Genomic DNA, 18,398 nt, shown 5'->3' with positions numbered 1-18,398 from the left:
TAGTTTGGCTTCAAAAAGAGAGTGGAAAGAGGGAGAAGGAGGCAGACAAAGGACAATGATAAAGCCGGGATCATATGAATTGAGGGGAGCTTATCGACGTGTCGCACACCTGGGCCTCCGTTCTCCGATGCTTTTTGTGCCTCTGAAATGAAAGCTCTTACAGACCAATAGCTGCGCAGAGGTCAGCCGTTTCACCAGCACACAAACAAAACTCATCTCAGACTCACCGTCACGTAAACAGCTTTTTTTTTTTCTCATCTTCTTGTTTCCACCAGAGCAGATAATCAGCTGTCTGTGAAGCAGATGGAACAATTATAGCACTGTCTGGTTTGGAAAGTGAGGAGATTCAAGGAAAATGCCAAACACAACAATCAGTTTTTATTCTGAGGCTGATTCTTGCATAAAAAAAAATCTGTTTTTGGGGAGAGAACAAGAGAAATAAAATACTTAACATTTGCCTTATAACATAATTTTGGCCCTATTTTCTAAGATCTACATGACCAACCAACAATCAACCATCTTTCCCTGGATTTGTGATGCTGCAATTTGAAAGATGAGTATCTGAAATCCTTTTACAATTCCTTCCTATTTTTGTACTTCTTACATCTTTATAAAAAATGATGTACACTGCTGATTTTTACACAACTGAATACAACACCCCACTGATCCAAGAGGAAGCAACACACATAAACAACACACATTGCTGTGGTGGAGAATACAGGTTTTTGTCTCATTTTTTCCAACCATTCCTACCTAAAGTCTTGAGATACGTTTCGAAATGGCGCAGCCTTGCCTTCCAAGGTTCCTCCCCAATCACATGGGAGGCAATGTGACCCCTGAACCCACGGAACCACAGCTTACTAGGCAAGGGAGTCGCATCAGGAGAGTGAAGGCTGTTTTCAAGAGCCAGCACAAACAAAGGACGATGGCAGCAGCATAAATCATTCAGGAGATGTCGCATAAACCCTGAAGGTCAACTGAAGGTCAACTGAATGTTCTTCAACCTCGACTCGTCTGCCGTCTATGCTCGGACTTCGGCTTGTTCTTTTATGACCTTTTCATCTCAGGGGACTGTCCCCCAGCTTTGAATTAGCTAATTTCAGACAGCCTCTATGTATCATGATCCCCATCCATTCTGTTTATGTCATCTTGCAGTCGCCTGACCACCAAGGCCCACCAGACCCACTGAAGGCCTACGACTTGGCTAAGCTGCAAAATGGTACAAAATATTTGAAGCTTGCAATTGATGACCAAACTAAACTGCCTTTTGCTTTTGATATACATATTTACATGTTAGCAGCACAAGTTGACAGATTCCAAAACATTTTACGTTCACCTAGAAAGTAAGGCAACATTGGGTGTTGGCTGCAATCAGATACTCTTCTAGCAATTGGATGAAATTGTTGTGATTGGGAACCTAAGTCAAATCTCCCAATGGCCATGAAAGAACATTAAAGAACCGCCCCCAGAAGTCATTTTAGGATTTGAATCCATATTTTCAGACATGCAGATGGATAAGCAACTCTCTTACATGCAGTTGGACCAGTCCTAAACTTCTCACTTAACTTTTTCTATTTTGTTGGCAAATGTATTTCCTGCATTACTTTTACACTTGCTTGCATTCCTTTTGGTCAGCTTTCTTTTGCAACGAAACCTAATCTCGCTGGACTTGCCGTCTGCGATTTGTGCTGTGCGCCAGCATCCTATCAGATGAGAGGAATGAAAGCAAAATTCCCCGACTTCCACATGTTTGAGGGTTCTTTTTCTCTCAAAAAGAAACAAAACAAAACGTGCCTTATCGCGAGAGCGCTGCTTCACCCCGGGGAACCTAGGAATACATTGTGTGCCTGTTCATTTTCTGCAAAAGAAACACTAATTGTTCTCCTAGGAGAGTTATGGAGGTGGGTCCTATTGTATCCCAGAAAAGCTGTCTGCCTCACTGCAGTGCAGACCACTTTTTATCTCCATAGAGAATGCTTTATAAGTGCCAGAGAGTTTGGTCTCACCCAAAGACTAACCAGTGTATAACCAATAATTTATCTCTTTAAAGGAATTAAAAGTTTGTACACTTCATAGGCTTATATAGATATGAATGTATAACAAGACAGAGAGGAAGTCAGTGGGAAAAAGCTGGACATACAGAGCATTAATATTTCATATGTTCAGCCTTCATTTGTCTTTCTTATCCCATTTTCCTCAAATCTAATAAAGGTCATGGATGTGTGAACAAGTCTAAAGAAAGGGGCAGATTGCGTACGTGTGGCTCCTATGGCGCGCCGTCATTATTACATTTAGTCTTGGTGATGGTGTTCCTACCATGCTGAACTGTTGAAATAATATTCTGAATAGGAAGCCCTTTATTTCTTCCAAGGTTCCTGGCGATACACATGAGAGATAATGTCACCCCGGTACCTGCAGTGGCGCAGGTTATTAAGCAGGGGGAGGCACATTAAACGAGCGAAGGCTGTTTTTCAAGAACCCAACACAACCAAAATGCAACTGCAGCAGTATAAATCATTCAAGAAGCCTCGCCTGAACCCTGAGGGCCGAAAATAAGTTAAAATAAATCCTGGAAAGCCTCGGTTTACTTAGAAAAGCAGAAACATGCTTGGAAGAGGGACAGATACAAAAAGGGCTTGGACATAGAGTTACATTTTTCTGGCTCCAACTTTGATTAATTGAGTAAAACGTTTAGAAACAAAAACAAGCAATGAGGAACAAGTTTGAAGGGTCATCGTTTCCAAAATGCATAGGAGTGGGTGTAAGAGAGAAGCTTCATTTCTTATAACAAATGTCTTCAGTAACTTTGATTTGGAGGGAGAAGAAGGGAACTGCAGGTTCACATATGGTTGTAAACTGAATATTTAATCGGAGGAATCTTTGCAGGCAGAAGCTGTGAGCTTCTCGCTAATGATTGCAACGCCAAAACATGTCCATTTCGATTTAAACACAAACAAAAAAAAGCTGTGTTAGTACAAAATGACACATATTGAAAATATTCTACTGTCCACCAGATATCAGAATATTACACACAGTGTGTAGTTAAGTAGGTCCTTGTTTCCTTAACACGATTTAGTTGGTTTTGTGCATCAACCATAGAAAAACACACATCGTCAATCTTCAATATCAAAACATCTTTCTATTTCTTCCAACTTTGCGCTGAGAAACTAACATTACAAACCGAAATCCTGAAATCACAAACTAAATTGGATCCAAGTTGGAAATGCTCTCTGCTCTCGGATTGAACTCGCACGGTACTTTGGAATAATTCAAAACCTTCTGGCCTTTATAGCCATGGGATCACAGAAAGACATGACATAGATCATTAAAATGATTCCAGCTCTGCTTCAGGAGTTCTGGGCCCCGTTTGTAAAATGTGTCAATTAATCAGCAATGGCATGAAGTAAACAACGTCACATTGAAACAAAGTGCGAGGGAGAAGAAGCCGGAGCAAAAAGACGTCTCAAACAATTTCCATCAAAGCCGTACAGCAGGCATCATTTGGCTTTAATTGACGTCTATTGTAATGTAAGCGGCTACCATTAATACCGACTCCTTCCTCTGGGTATTAAATACTTAATGGCATTTGTCAGTCATCTGGCGAGATCTGATCTAGAATGAGTTTTCCAGCTTAAGAATTTGGAGATGGGGTTTACACAGAAATCTCACTTAAAAAGTCTTCAGCAGACAATAGCAATGTTACCAATTTAGGCATATTTAATTTGGTATAAAACCAAAACAAGCAAGAGTTCACAATGTTAGGGGGCCAGAAAAATACTTTTAAACTACAAAAAATTCATTTTTTGAAGGGGCAAACTACCGCCAGGCTACTTTCAGGTGGTACTGATGTAAAATGTCACCTCACTGTGTGAGTCGTTGATCCGCACCAAATCAATTTACTCTCGTTGACTCCATGTAAATCTTTGGATATTGACCAGAATGTCATCGCCACATTGCGCTGGTGTTCCTGTGACTGTACTGGCTTATGTTAAAGAGACCTGGTGGAGATTATTGGAGCTTTGCAACACAGAGCATTATCCTGCTAGACAGAGAGATTTGAAGACGGATAAGTTGGTCAGAAAGACATTATCAAGGCAAGGAAGTTAAAGGAATCACAAAGCTGAAACTTAGTCTGTTTTGTATTTGAGTCTTGTGTTACTAATCCAAGAAAGGTCTGTTTTAAAAACTTGGATAGGAATTGAAAAGGACTACACTTTACATTGTTTTTTTGTAATCTGTCATGCTCTACAGTTTGGGAAAGTAAAAAGTTAAATTATTTAAGACAGCCTTTCAGCTGCAGCCACGTGTCTCACTTTGTCCTGCACAAACATTCCTTTAATGCCGTGATTTGATCGAACAGCTACGAGCTGCTGCAGAAATAACACCAGACGGATGAACAGTGAGAAGTAATTTCCCACAGACGACATAATAAAATAGCAACAAGCTCTGGAAACCTTTTCTCCTCCTCTGTGCTTTAGCTCCAACAATAAACTGGAACACGTTTTATTACACAGCAGCGTGGCATGTGTTTGCTAGCTTAGAGTTTTTAGAGACAAAAAAACAAATTGCACAACCAGAACGCAAAAAAAATGTTAAAGGACTAAAGAAAAAGCGAGACTTTCTGCTGCTTCCATCCACATATTCTTATTCAGCAGGAAAACATACAGTGAGGAACATACATTTTCTTATTAGAGTTTAGTGTCATCAATCTTCCTGTGACCCTGTTGAAGACAGGTGTCCCCACAGCATGATGCTGCCACCACCATGTGGGTCAAAACTTTTATTTTAGCCTAATCTGAAAACACTACCTTTTTCTTTTTACATGTTTGCAATAACTGAAGCTTATTTTAAGATGTTTTTGAGATCTGTGGAATAGAATGATGGGTGTTTTTCTTTGAAAAAACAAATTAAGCAAATAAATTAGATCTTTTTAAGCCAAAATCGGCTCCAATTTGTTTTCAGTTTTACTTCTTCTAATTTTTTTTGCACCAATTACAAAAAGCCAGAAAAATTAACTCCATTTCCAGGACTATATTGCTGTTCCATTCATCTTGCAAGAGGAGATTTACTGAGTAATAATTTTCATTAGCATAAACAGGCAGACGATCATTTGTGAAATAAATGCAGCTGATTAGACGGCAGTGGGAAAAAATGAGAAAGAGGGAGGATGGAGGGAAACGGAAAAGGGTGAATTAGAAACACCAGTCCTAACTAAAGCAAATGCAAAAAGGGGAGGATGGATAAAAATGGCAAAAAATAAAAAAGAAGAGAATTAATGTGGTATAAAAAGCCAATTTCCTGAATCCTTGAAAGCCCCTCCTGAGTAGAAACAATTACTGGAGACATAAAGACAGTTATGATTAAGCAAGCGAACGCCCTGACAGACCAGATAAGCTTCAGAAAGGAGGGGTTTGACAGAGTCTTGTTTGCCGCAGACTATGATAGTTAATTTGCTGCTGTTGATCAGTGCCGCAGTGAGAGGCTTCTCCATGGCAAATGACAGTTAAGAGTCAAATACGCTGAAATCTCGCCAGTGCATGCGCACAGAGCACGCCTTCACACAGCTGCGGGACAAGTTTCACAAGAAGTCGAGATGAACTTTACATGACTTTGCTTCTCATGGCGGATGCCAGCGATTATCCACTTTCTCTAAGAAATAAAAACCGGTAATTATATCAGAGTGCTGTCCACGGTATCGCAAAGAGGACCAAAAAGAAATTGCACTGAATGTTCTCTGAGTGCAGAGCGCTTGCTGCTTCCTCGTCAGACTAGAAAAACCAGAGATGGATTGACCATTTCTAAAATTATCAGCTGACAACATAAGACGGCAAGAATAATGGCAGAGAAAGTGACTGAGACTGGAGAGGAGTCAGGCTTTCAGTAAGTGTATGTTTGCAGGATGATCAACTTGGGCACGCTTCCTTTGTAGGGACAGAATGACAAAATTATTACCACGAAGGACCACAGACGTTTCCGACGGCAACGCATTCCCAGAAAAAAGGTTTAACCAGCTCCACACATCTTGAAACCTGAAAGACATTCAGGGAAACGGACCAATGTAGTACACGTTAGCAAGTTTAAATTTGGTTGAGATCAGGAAACTGTTGAACCCACTAGAGTCTAAGTGATGCTTGTTTGGCATTAAGAGAGATAAAGTCTATAAAGAAAATATGTCCAACTCTCTCACACCACCATCATTAGCCAGAACAGTTACTACTATGCAGGATGGAGCTGTGCTTTTAAACTCTTTACACAAAGTGGCCTTTGCAGGGTGTTGACGATAGGGAGCACATGATTTCCTCAAGGTTGTGAAGATTAACTCTAGATCGAGGGAATCTGAAGTACTCCCACATTTTAGCAGATATTTTCCTCAACCTCTATATCGCCTATGTCCACAAAGCGCAATTGTTTTGCAATTTAGTGGTTAGAAAGCTTTAAGGAACAAAATTATAAAAAAATGTTAAAATGTGTTTTTGTTTACATATTGGCATTAAACCTCACAACTTCTGCAATTCTGATACAGGATGCAGCACCTATTGGCAGAGAAAGCAAGTACTGGTGAAAAAATACAGAGTCTTTAGTTGTTTACAGACATTCTTAACAGAAATGTTTCCTCTTGAGTTAAATCCAATACCAGCCTCCAGCAATAAGTCTACAGACTAAACAAAAGCTTCATTTAATTATTGTATTTCATTAAACCTTCTTTCTAATATCAAGTATTTAACCTGAACTCACCATTTATACTGACAGCACACACTATTTACATGAAAAAAAGCAATCATGAACACTCCGCATGTAGCCTACAGCCAGAAGGTGACAGGTTGCTATGATACGCAAGACCTACTTCAAGAGAGGAAACTCCTGTGTTTTCCCTCACACAGGCTGACCTGCTTCAAATATTCATTCTGTTTCTTCTGCAGTCTGTTAACCTTTCTTTTAAACAGACGGAAAAAGACAAGTGAGAGGAACGGTTGTGTCACTTGCCTCCATTTGCCCCCGAGCCACACAAAATCCACTACTTTCTTCCTCCTCTTCACCTTTTGTCTTCTTCTTGTTTATGTTTCCGTAAGATAAAACCAGAATAAAGAGTCTGTAGGTGTTCAACAAGTGGAACTTGTATGTTGTGTAGATTAATGTAACATGCTTTAGACTCAGGGTTTGAGGTACTGCTTCTCCACAGACCACACATGCAAACTCTACCTGGGCCACCATCTTAACAGGAAGTAGGCTAAAACATCTCAGACAGTAACACATCACGGTCCAATGTAGAGAAATTCAAGAACAGATGAATCTGACAGAGTCAATGACATCTACTGCTGACTCCGGCCAAGCCAAAAACTCCAGACTTAAATCAAACTGAGATGTTGTAAAGAAGAGTAAGCCCAAATTGTTTGTAAAGACTTATTTGGTTTAAAGTTGGGTTAATCTTTAAATGTCCACTATCACCATGAAAGATCCTTAAGTCTTTTCTTGTATTGTTGATCAGCTAAACTAATCAACTACTGCTTTTCTTAGGCAGAGAAGTGCTTCAAAAAGTTTCCTTTTTTGTATTTTTAGTAGATGTCACATTTTCCAGGTTTAGCAACACACAATTACTTTGACAGAGATGCTACTTGAGTGAATTAAGTTACTTGTTCTTGATTATTTTTTTTTTATGACAGAGCATGTTAAGTTCTTAATTAAACCCTTTGTGGACTTTAGATGCAGAGCAAAGAGAAAGATAAAGAGGTAGGACGATTCTACAATGAATTATGTATTTGCCATAAGTCTTGATTTTGTGAGTTGAGAATAGATTTTCTTTATGCTTCCTTTACCAACATGAGAAATACATAGGATTGTAGTTCTCTGGTTTTCCACAAATCTGTAAACCTTTTCATCACGACACTAAGAAGGTCTCTATCTTCCCAAATTAGGACGTCGAAAGACTGCAAAGTAAAGAGTTTCCTGCTACCAAGTAAGCTGGCATACAAGCTCCTGCTGTGCCTCGTGCTCTGGATCAGTCCATCAACTTCCTGTTTCTGTCTGGAAGCAAGTTTGTAACTTCAAGTTTTCCACTAATTGCATTTATTAGCACTTCGTTAACTCTCACATTCTCCTCAGAACAAGCCCACAAAGGCAGGGGGCTCTCTGCTTTGCTGTGTTCACCAGCTGCTCTTAGATGCTGAATGCAGCCAAGCAATTATTTGAAAATCCAAATCTCCATTGACGTACATTCTCTATTTTCTTCTGCTACGATGGCAAATAAAAGCGGGAATTGCAAGAGAAAACCACAGCAGGTCATGTTGTCTTGATAAATGCAAAAGACACCCACGCGGGTTAACGAAGGTCCTGCATCGGTCGACTGCCAAACAAAGCGCTACTTTTTAATGTAGCTTTTGTGGGAGTCGTTATAGAAAACCGCTCATGTTCCAGGTGAGCAAAGGCTTTGCTGACCGCTTCAGAGCCGCTTGGTGGCTCAGACTGTTGTCCAAGATGGAAGACGCTAGCTGTAAGAAACACCAAAGACGTTTTATTGTTGTTTTTTTTTAGTTTGGTCAAGCATGGACAACTGTTCCCAGTCTATTCTCCCATGATGCTTTGTTGTAACCAACTTGCTTTGGATGGCAGGTGCTCTTCAGTGAACATTTGACTCCGGTATTGTGGATTTTTAACTGCAAATGGATTTTAGGTCACTTCATCTCAATCCACTCGTCTGCATCAATGACTAAATAAGCAGAGAAGCGCCCAGCTGTCAGGAAAATGCAGGCTGACTCTCGGCACAGTGATGGAACTACAAAAGTGCTAAATCTGAATCTCTTTACCTCTCTCTTATTCCCCTAAGTTGTATTTATATACATTTCGTTTCATGAGTAATTCAGGGTAAACCCAGATCTAAAGTCCAAAGGGCTTCTTCGGTTTTTGTTTTTTCCTACCAATTTCTTCACTGGTACAGAGGCCGCATTAAATCAAAAACCAAACCAAATTTTATTTGATCCTGACGAGCCTGAATGGCACACTGCTGGGATAAAAAAAAGACACCAGCATTACTAAGGGGAAAAAAACAACTTTCCCATTGTTCTGCCACAATAACAACTGATTGTGTTTCAGAACGTTGAGCTATGCGCCCGTCCTGGAGGACAGACTACTGCAATATTAATCCATAACCACGGGGAATTGTCTCACAGTCCCCTCTGAGTCTGGACTCTGCAGCCAAGCCAGGCCATTAAACAAGCCGCTGCTCTCGAGTCTGCTCACGTCGGGCCCCACAGCAGATTGCCCTGCCTGCTCTAACACAGCCCCGCTATTGGCTCCTGGCACATTGGGTAAGGCTTAGACATCATCGGCTTCCTAAAAGCATTAAGGCTCTTTTTTTTTATATGCTGCTCAGACGGCCAGCAAGAGACTCTTTTGTGTCGAAAAGAAAAGACTGACAAACGAACGGTGGAAAAACTTATTCCGACTGAGGCAGGGAATTTTATTTTGGGATGCTGGCATTTGTATGCGCCGAGCTTCTTATTCTGCATTCATACGCAGGAGAAAGAAAATTTAATTTTTAACCCCAAATGACCCAGAACTAATAGAACTGCTGTTTTTTGGGGGGTTTGTTGGCACAGCATAGATGTTATCTGGAGTCCATCTGAGGAAAATAAAAAAAATTCAACTTGCATTTTTTTATGTGTAATTTTTGCTTTGGAATAAAGTTTTCCATTTGTGCCCCAAAAATCCTATTCTGTTGCTCCACGGCTTCGTCAACAGCTTAATCGTTTGTTTGTTTCTATCCAAAGTCAGATGCATTTGGAAACTTATTCAATAAAGACACAAAATCCTACAAGTGCTGCTTTTTGATTTAAAGTGTCAAGTCAGGGCAGTTTCAGAAAAACAACTCATTGTAACCAAGGACTCCTGACTCACTCCAATTTTATAAATAAATATATATACATATATAAAAAAAATCCATCACTTGCAGCTTAATATCAAGATCTTTTATGAACAAAAAATTTTAACAAAAGTGTTGGTTTTTCAGAAACTAAAAGTCAATTAACTATTTGCCAGTGAAGGATGATAATTTTCTAAACCATGATTCTTATTATCGCTGGTACCAAGGACATTTGTACCGACAAAAGGACATTTAAAATAAAAAATCTTTGTCCAAAAGTCATTTCTGGTATCTATCCAATCACACATGAAAAGGCTTTTTCAGACTAACTGCATGATGAGTTGCCGAAGCCAATTCTGAAAATGGGCTCAACCATAATCATTATTAAAATGATGCTGGATGCTCACACCCCAGCAGTTAAATGTAACAGAGACTGCCACTGCTGCAAAACAGCTCCTCTTTTTGCCATTCAATTCATCAATATTTAGAAATCTTTATAGTAATTTTGCACATAACTTAGTGCTAATTTCCTAAGCTACCATATTTGAGATGAGAAAATTTTAAGTTTGACACATTTATCGTCAATAAAGTTTTTTTTGTTTGCCAAATATTTTCTCTTTTGGAAATACAGGTACTTCCTGTACTTTTTTAGGTTGTTAATGTCAATAAATGTTAATGCTTAATTACAGCAATATGGTAATTAGGCATGATTTCGCCCTATTTTGAACCATAATCAGTTAATACAAGACTAGCAAATGTGTCTTTGTTGCCCATGTTTATTCGGGGACGAGCACACAGGCCAAAAAGCTAATCAAATAGAAAGTACATTCTGAAAAAATGCCACATTTTAACATTTTAGTTGTCCTCCACACCCACCACCTTGATGTCAAAAGAATAGCCGCTTTTCTTTTAAGAAGTTGCATCTGTGTTTTCTGCAGCTGAAGAAAAGCTGCATAAAAACACAGCTTTCTACAGCGTCTCCACAGATAAGAGTGAAACGGAGGCATTTCTGGCTGTGCGCAAGCTAACCCTGCTGGAGACGCTGTTCTGCTTCAAGAAATCAACCGGAAAAGACAGACGGATTAGACTGGACGTCTCCATACAGTAAGGAGAAGCAAATTAAGCTACAAACAGTCCCATGTCGTCTTCTAGGCTCACATTTCTTATATTAAAAATGACTGGTGTCTACTAAAAGGGTTTTGGTGTTCATATTTAGTTTTGCATGACTCACAATCATGTTAAAAATACAAAGTTAAAGCTTCACATAGATCCAGCTGAGTCACAGGTTAATACCAGCGAAAATGTTCTGTAAATGACCGGCTGTAAAGGCTGGCACTGTGGCAGCACACATTAACCTGATCCCACCAGGAGAAACAGGCATGACTAAAAGCTCTTACCCTCAACAGTTCCGGTGCTGCAGGATGTTAAGTGAATGTCCTTTAAGGAGGTGACTCAACTTCACTTGCTTTCACAGGTCACCCCCCCAAAATAAAACTCTGCTCTAGTCTTCCTGGAGACTATTACTGATGACACATGCTTGCCTTGGAAAGACATCATCGCTGATGAAACCGTTATGCCTTTTTTAAAAAATTCTTCATAGGAAATTGCTTCAAAAATGACCCTAATCGATGAGCTGTCACCTGGAAAGTTAAAAATCCTATTTTTAGGATCAGTGAGTTGAATAAACATGAAATCAGAGGAAGCGTAGAGATGACGGAGGCTATTAAAAGCAAACTATTTTCTGCAACATCTCTTTGGTTTGTTGGGGTTGCTGCAAGAAAGTGGGAGAAAGCAGCACTTAAAGCAGAAAACAGTCTTTTAAAAAGTTAAGCTTAGGATCTGTGTTTTCTAGAGCAGGGCAACAATAGACAGGTTGCCTCTGTCTGTTGCATGTCAAAACAAAATGTCCAGAATTAGCTAAAATGCTGTCAGTATCATGTTGACTAATATTGACTTAATCCAAGCATGAGGCGCCAAAAACCTAAAAGCTAGCTTCCTCAGCAAGGTTGGTACTTTGGGGACAAACAAATTGCAGAACATTCACAGATATAAGATTATAACTTTCATGTTTTTTTGTTAGAAAACAGAATGGAGTGAGTGCTTAATATGTTGCAAAAGACATTGTGAACTCGTCAACAAATTGCAGACACATATGGAACAGCATCGCCCCAGCACTGAACATGAATAATTAATGTCCATTCACGGCAAAGGGACCAAGAAAGTAGGATAAGATTTTTAAGAGCCAAGGATTGATTATCTGTCCCAAACATCTGACTGGTGCATCTCTCGTATAAAGCAACGTCAGGAAGTAGCAATTTCCCAGATATTACATGTAGATTTTGGCATATTGTTTTACTATACTGACTCAGATATTTGATAGTGTTTTGAAATGTGTAATTATGGAGAAAGAAATGAAAAAGAACTCTGCCTTCTGTTCACACACACACCCCAAGAGGCCTTGCTGATCCATTCTCTAGGGTCAAGTAAACAAAAGCTTTATTGAAAGGAACAATTTCTGAGCCCACACACACACACACACACACACACACTATAAGAAAAGGCGAGAAAGAATAAAGTTCTTCGACAGGCAAATGCTGGAAGTGTTGCCCGCATTCTCCATCAAGAACATTCCTTCAGCGCCCGATGTCTACCCAAATGGCTCAGTGACGCCGCTAAGGTGTCCGTGTCTTTTGCCCGAGGGAAAATATCTATTATCCTCCGCGCCTCCTTGTTTTTCTTGCCTCGCGAGGAAATAAACGCTCAACGATCCGGGGCTTTCACCTCTACTCTGATAAAGGTTATCTTGGCAATTTAGTGCCGGCGATATCGCATTATGGAGAGAGTTATGAGGCGGAAATCAAATTTTGCTCCCAGTGACTCTGAGGAGAAAGGGGTGGGGGATGAAAGGTATAGGGGAGTGCACAGTAATGATATAGTGGGAAATGGGGTGTGCGTGTGTGTGTGTGTGTGGTGCACAAGTTTTTGCCTGCATGTCTTCTGTCTAGACTGGAGAATAGTGAACCATGCAGCTCATATAGTTAAGAGTTTGTAGCGAAGATCTTTGAAGGATTTGTTGAATCTTACTAATAAGTCCCAGGGGAGCAAGTAGGGATTTGTGGGTTGTGATCTGCCAACTGTTTCAGCAAGCAACAAGCAACAGAAGGTAGAATCATTTTTTTAATTTAAGATCCAAAGCAAGAGGTGTACAACCCTAACATCACCCCTAATTGTAAATTCTAATCTGTGCCAGAACTTCATTCAATACGTTTAAGTCCATCAAAAAGCAATCTGAAGGAATAGAGAAAGAGACCCAACAATTTGAAACATTTCTCACGGACTTCATTTATTTTTAGTGGAGTAGAATGTTTTAAAACTTCTTCTTCTAAACTCTCGGGGTGAAAGAAAAGAAACACAACAGCAGACACCTGAGTGAAGCTGATAACTTGTTATAACGCAGTGTGAGGAGTGACACCTCCTTCCCTTGCACAGGAAATTAGAGAAACATTACTTTCGGGGGCAATCGAGAGAGCCTCCAAAGAGCACCACCACATCACACCTTCCATATTTGTCGAGATACATTATCACATTATTATATTCACAGTTTACCCTGCTCCTTGGAGAGCAAAGTATTGCTCCATGGCCAGGCTCTTTGTGCCAAAAAAAAAAAGGTTGCCATGACGATGAGATTTCACTCCTCTTCTCCCCCCGCCTATCCTTCAGCTTCAGCCCATTCGACTCTTTCTACTCCTTCATGTGCAATTATGACGAAACGACCATTGTGATACGTTTGCCCAAGGATATCATTAGATCTGCAGCTATAAATTACAAGAAACTGTTCTTCAGACTATAAAATAATATCATACAAAAGCAAATGCGTGACTCCGCCACTCCAAGGTAAACACTCGACGTTCGGATTTCCACGGGAAATTGCTTATGTGATGGCGTTTCCCTCCCGTTTTTTTCTTGGAATAAATATGTATTTTTAGAAAAGCGAGGGAACGTTTTCATAATGCACTGTACACCCAGACGGCAGTGCCATGAGGAATCATGTAATAGACGGAGAGAGAGAAAGAGGGGACAAAACTACCTCTGTTTGAATGAAGCAAACAAACTGAGCTGATGAAATTCCTTTTTGTTTCATGTCAGAACAGATTTCATCAAAACCGTGTTGTCTGCTTCTACCAGCGTCTGAGTTCTGCCCTGTAAAGGAAGCACATTGAAGCCTAAATAGCAGGTAATTGTAAAGACAAAACGCTCAAACACAGCAGCAAACAAACCCTCTTCTTCAATCCTCAGGGACCTGATGGTAACTCCTTTTCTCTACACTCCTGATCTGCTGCATCTATAAACACCATTATTTTTCTTCCTTGCTTCAGTGGGTATTTGTAGCCAACTGGTTCTGTCTGTCTGATGGAAGGCTATTTTGAGTTAGAATCTGTTGACTCTTTCTTCCTGTTCAAGGAGAAGGGGACTTTCCAGTGTGTCAAAATGCTCCATAAATCCTCAGGACAAGGTACTGGAGATTTAAGCAAAGTTTTGTATCAATCCATTTCCCATTAACTGTGTACTTTCTTAGTTTCACAGTGCCAGAAAAAGTGCTTTGCCATTTTTCTTTGGATGGGGTCATTGACAGATATATTGCTGTGGCTAATTTTGTACACTGTGCTCTTTGCTTGTCTTGTCTATAGATAGTTTGGCTGCCTCTCTTTCTTGGGCTGGGTCAATGGCAAAGTCACAAGTGCCACTAACTTTGTGTACCATACTTTGTCTTCCTTTCCTAGAGGAAACACTTTGTGCCTTCCTGTATCTGTTTCCTTGACAGAACCATTTCCCGAGCTATCGCTGCTAATAACCTTCCATGTTGTTCCCTGTGTTCTTTGCTTTCCTACAGAAAGTACCTCTGGCTCAGAGGTTTCCGTGTTCAGTTGTGTTTCCTGGACAAAACCTTTGATGGCCCTGTCGCTTCCGTCTCTTGTCTCATGTCTTTGTGCAGTCTGCTTCTTGTGCTACTGGAACTGACACACTGCCTGAAGGGAAAACTTTCTACAGGGATGGATGAAATCAGCTCTTGTTTAGATAGATTTGTTTTTACTCAATATACATTACAAGAACAACTTAATTTGACATTGTGACTTAGATTGCACTGGATGGTATACATCTTATTGGAATCGATTAGACTGAACTGAATTGAACCCAAATTGGATTCCACAGTCATACATCGTCTATTTGATCAATATGTTTTTTTTACAGTGCCTTGACAAGAATTTTGTAGTGTATTGGAGTAACATAATTAAATAGAATCAAAAGAAATACATCCCAAAGAAATGGGCTGAGCATATGGAATTTATATTTTTAGTCAGTGAGTTTATTTTGTCCTTATGGAAAGTCTTTACTGGATATCACAGACTAGACAGGCAAATTTGACCTTCGACATGATGCGTATGAGAAGTGCTTCAGGAAAGTTGGGACTTGTGTGTCTTTCTACACACAAGAAAGTCCATTTTAATGTTCTGGCAGACGATCAGACATGAATTTACGTACTAAATCACAACAGTGACCCCAGCTGGAAAACTTGAATTCTGGGATATAAAAGAATAGATATACATTTGTGTTTTGTTATTAGGATTTCTGCTTTACAACACAACACCTCCCGCCGCGATCATACCTCCGACTTTTTTCATCACTTCACCGAGAGACAAAAACCCGCCGGTTTCCAGTGTGGACACTTTTCTCTCTGGCACGGCACTATGGCAGAGTTGGACGGATTAGATGTAGTATTTCAGTGTCAGAGGGAGCATCTGCACTGTCTGTGGCCGGCTTTATTCCTTCCCTGGCTCTTACTTTGTTCTTTTCTCCACTCCAGCCGATCCCGTTGAGCTCGCTCTCACTCGAGAGCTTTCATGGGAATCGCATACAGAGCGCCGAAGTGTGCAGGGTGAATACAATATGTTTCTCCCTCCGTATGCTCTCACAAAGACTGGAGTAGCTTTCTTTTGTTGTGTTGAAGCACAAGCAAACTTCCACACGAACAGTGACACCATGCTTTTCATGCGCTGTGAGTGCAGCTATGTGAGTTGTGCGCCCCCTGAGGCTTTCACAACATCTCAGTTAATGCAGATCTGGGACGTTTTTCAGAGCATAGATGTTTTTTGTTTTTTTTCCCCTTCTGCCATGGCTGAATATATTTCTACAGATACAAGTTTAGCTTCCTCTTGGGTAGTATTGTTCAAAACCTGAATTTATTTTCTTTAAAGAAAGTGGGATTTAGCTGACTTTGCATACCCTACAGCTAATGAGCTTAATATATATGGTTCACTGTAGTCCAGAAAGCAAATGTTAAGGAGCCCAGAGGGCTATGTAGACAATCGTTGTGTGTGCGTTTGGGGCAAGATGTGCAATTTTTCATTTTGCTAAAGGGACTATCTTTGGAGGAGGAGCAGTCTTTGCTTCGCATAAGATTTCGAGTGCCAAAAAGGAAATCGAGTCAATGTGTAATAAATATCCAGAAATCCCTGCAGGAAAAAAAAGCAGAAACCGGTTTATAACAGGATCAAACACGCCGATGGCAAACAGAATAATAAATAGGGGAAAATGAATTAAGATCACTGCAATAAGGGAAAACCAAAAAAATAAATTACCTGTGCCTACTTCAAAATTAGATTAATTCCCAATATGAAGGCTGATTCATTAATTTAGAATTTATAAATAGTAATGCCCAACTTAATCCTGTAAATGCAAAAAATATTTATCGATGGCAGTTCTATTCATGCTGTCTTTCAGCATGAAAGACAGCATGAGGTGACATCCTCAATCTGAGAACAAAAACTAAACACAAGAACTCAGAAAAGTTACAAAAATGCAGGTATCTGGAATATGGATAGGAACAGTTGAGTTCAGTTTAGAACTGCGGCTACAAACAAGTATTAAGTTATCAAAGTTGTAGCCAAAGTTGCACCTATTGTCTTTTTTTTTTTTTTTTTTTTGCTTTTGCTCATTCTCTTATGTTAGCTATTGCTTAGCCGCTTAGGCTAGGATTTAGTTAAATAGGTAAGCTAACCATTAGTTAACAAGTTGTTCCAGCCTTTATTTAACCTGCTAATTTACCAATTAGTTAACCCAAATAAAAATAAATCCTTGCATTTATTTAATTCACCCATTAGTTTGCAGAGCTTTTCTTAGAAGTGGTTCAAATGTTAAATTAGTCTTAATTAAGGAGTTGTGCAATTAAAAACAAAAAACGAGGGGTTCTCAGTTCAGTCCGATATTTGTGTGGACTCTTCCTCAAGGCCACTAAAGGATCACAAAGCAGCAGTGCAGCAGTTCCAGCTCTATCAGACTGCCATGCGAGAGCCAGAGAGGTGATGGACCTGTAGACTCTTTCCTTTTACAAAGCTATTTCTAACAGTTTGCACAGTCGCAGTCTGACAATCCAGACACAGTTCATCTCCTGCAGCAGCAGGGGGTTTAAGTTTCATTTCAATTTTCTCTCCTTTTTTTATGCCCAGGTTTCTACCAGGCTCAGCAGGGGTGATAATCACTGTTCAGGGATTCTGCGGGGAGAAGGAAGGCCATTGCTCGTGGCGCGGTGGCATAGGCTTTGTGGAAGTGCTGTAACTCAGCCCTCATTAACGACTCCACTTCCAGACCTTGCTGGCTTCACAGTGAACGGACATTTATCTTGCTTAGGTCCGAGAGCATTTGATGAATTTTAAAGCCTCCAAAAGAGCAATTCAGATTAAATTTAATTAAGATGAGTGAGGATTGTTTTTCTATTCGAGTGCACCAATGTTTGCTAGCACGTCATTAATGTTGTAATTCTGGTCACTTTGGCTCCTTTTTTGCTTGAAAAGTCTTCAGATAAGTCAAACTTCAGCTTGAACTGCAGTGCTCAGCAATGAATATTTATACAGCTTAAACTTTTTCACATTACAGCAAGGTGCTTCTGTGTGTTTTATTATGATATTGTGTGATACCAACACAAAGTCAAAGTAAAATGGTATAAGGTTTTTAAATTTAACCGATAACAACCAGAAAGGTGGGAGATTAAACGGTATTCAGTCCCCTTTACTCTGATACTCCTAAATAAAATCACCACAGATGTGAAAACCTTCCGCTTTTGCTCACAGGTAGAAGTATGTCTCCTAAAGAAATTTGCAGATTTTATTTTTAAAGTCAACCCATTCAGCAATTACCTCCAACACCTTTTCTTTTCACTGCTTTATCAGGGTCATGAGATTATCCCAGCAGCCATAGGGCGGGAGGAACACAACACCATCCTGGACCTCTGAGAGTTGTGTGGCAACATTTAATTAGTTGATAAGAAAAGTTTTTGTCATGATAAGACTCGGAAGCAGCTTTATGAAGGCTAAAAAAACCCTCAATTTTCAGGATTTTCCCATATTGCCACATATTAGATTTACCATACAATACTTTTCAAGTTTTGTTTCTTCCCCATAAATCCACACAGAATCCCATAATATTAACGCTCAAGTTTATTAAAAGATGTAAAATTGTTAAACTATATTGCTAAAAATGTAGCATC

Source organism: Gambusia affinis, linkage group LG24, assembly GCF_019740435.1.
Source record: "Gambusia affinis linkage group LG24, SWU_Gaff_1.0, whole genome shotgun sequence".
Lineage (NCBI taxonomy): Eukaryota > Metazoa > Chordata > Actinopteri > Cyprinodontiformes > Poeciliidae > Gambusia > Gambusia affinis.
The sequence above is the reverse complement of the archived record's forward strand: the minus strand, read 5'-3'. Positions refer to the sequence as shown.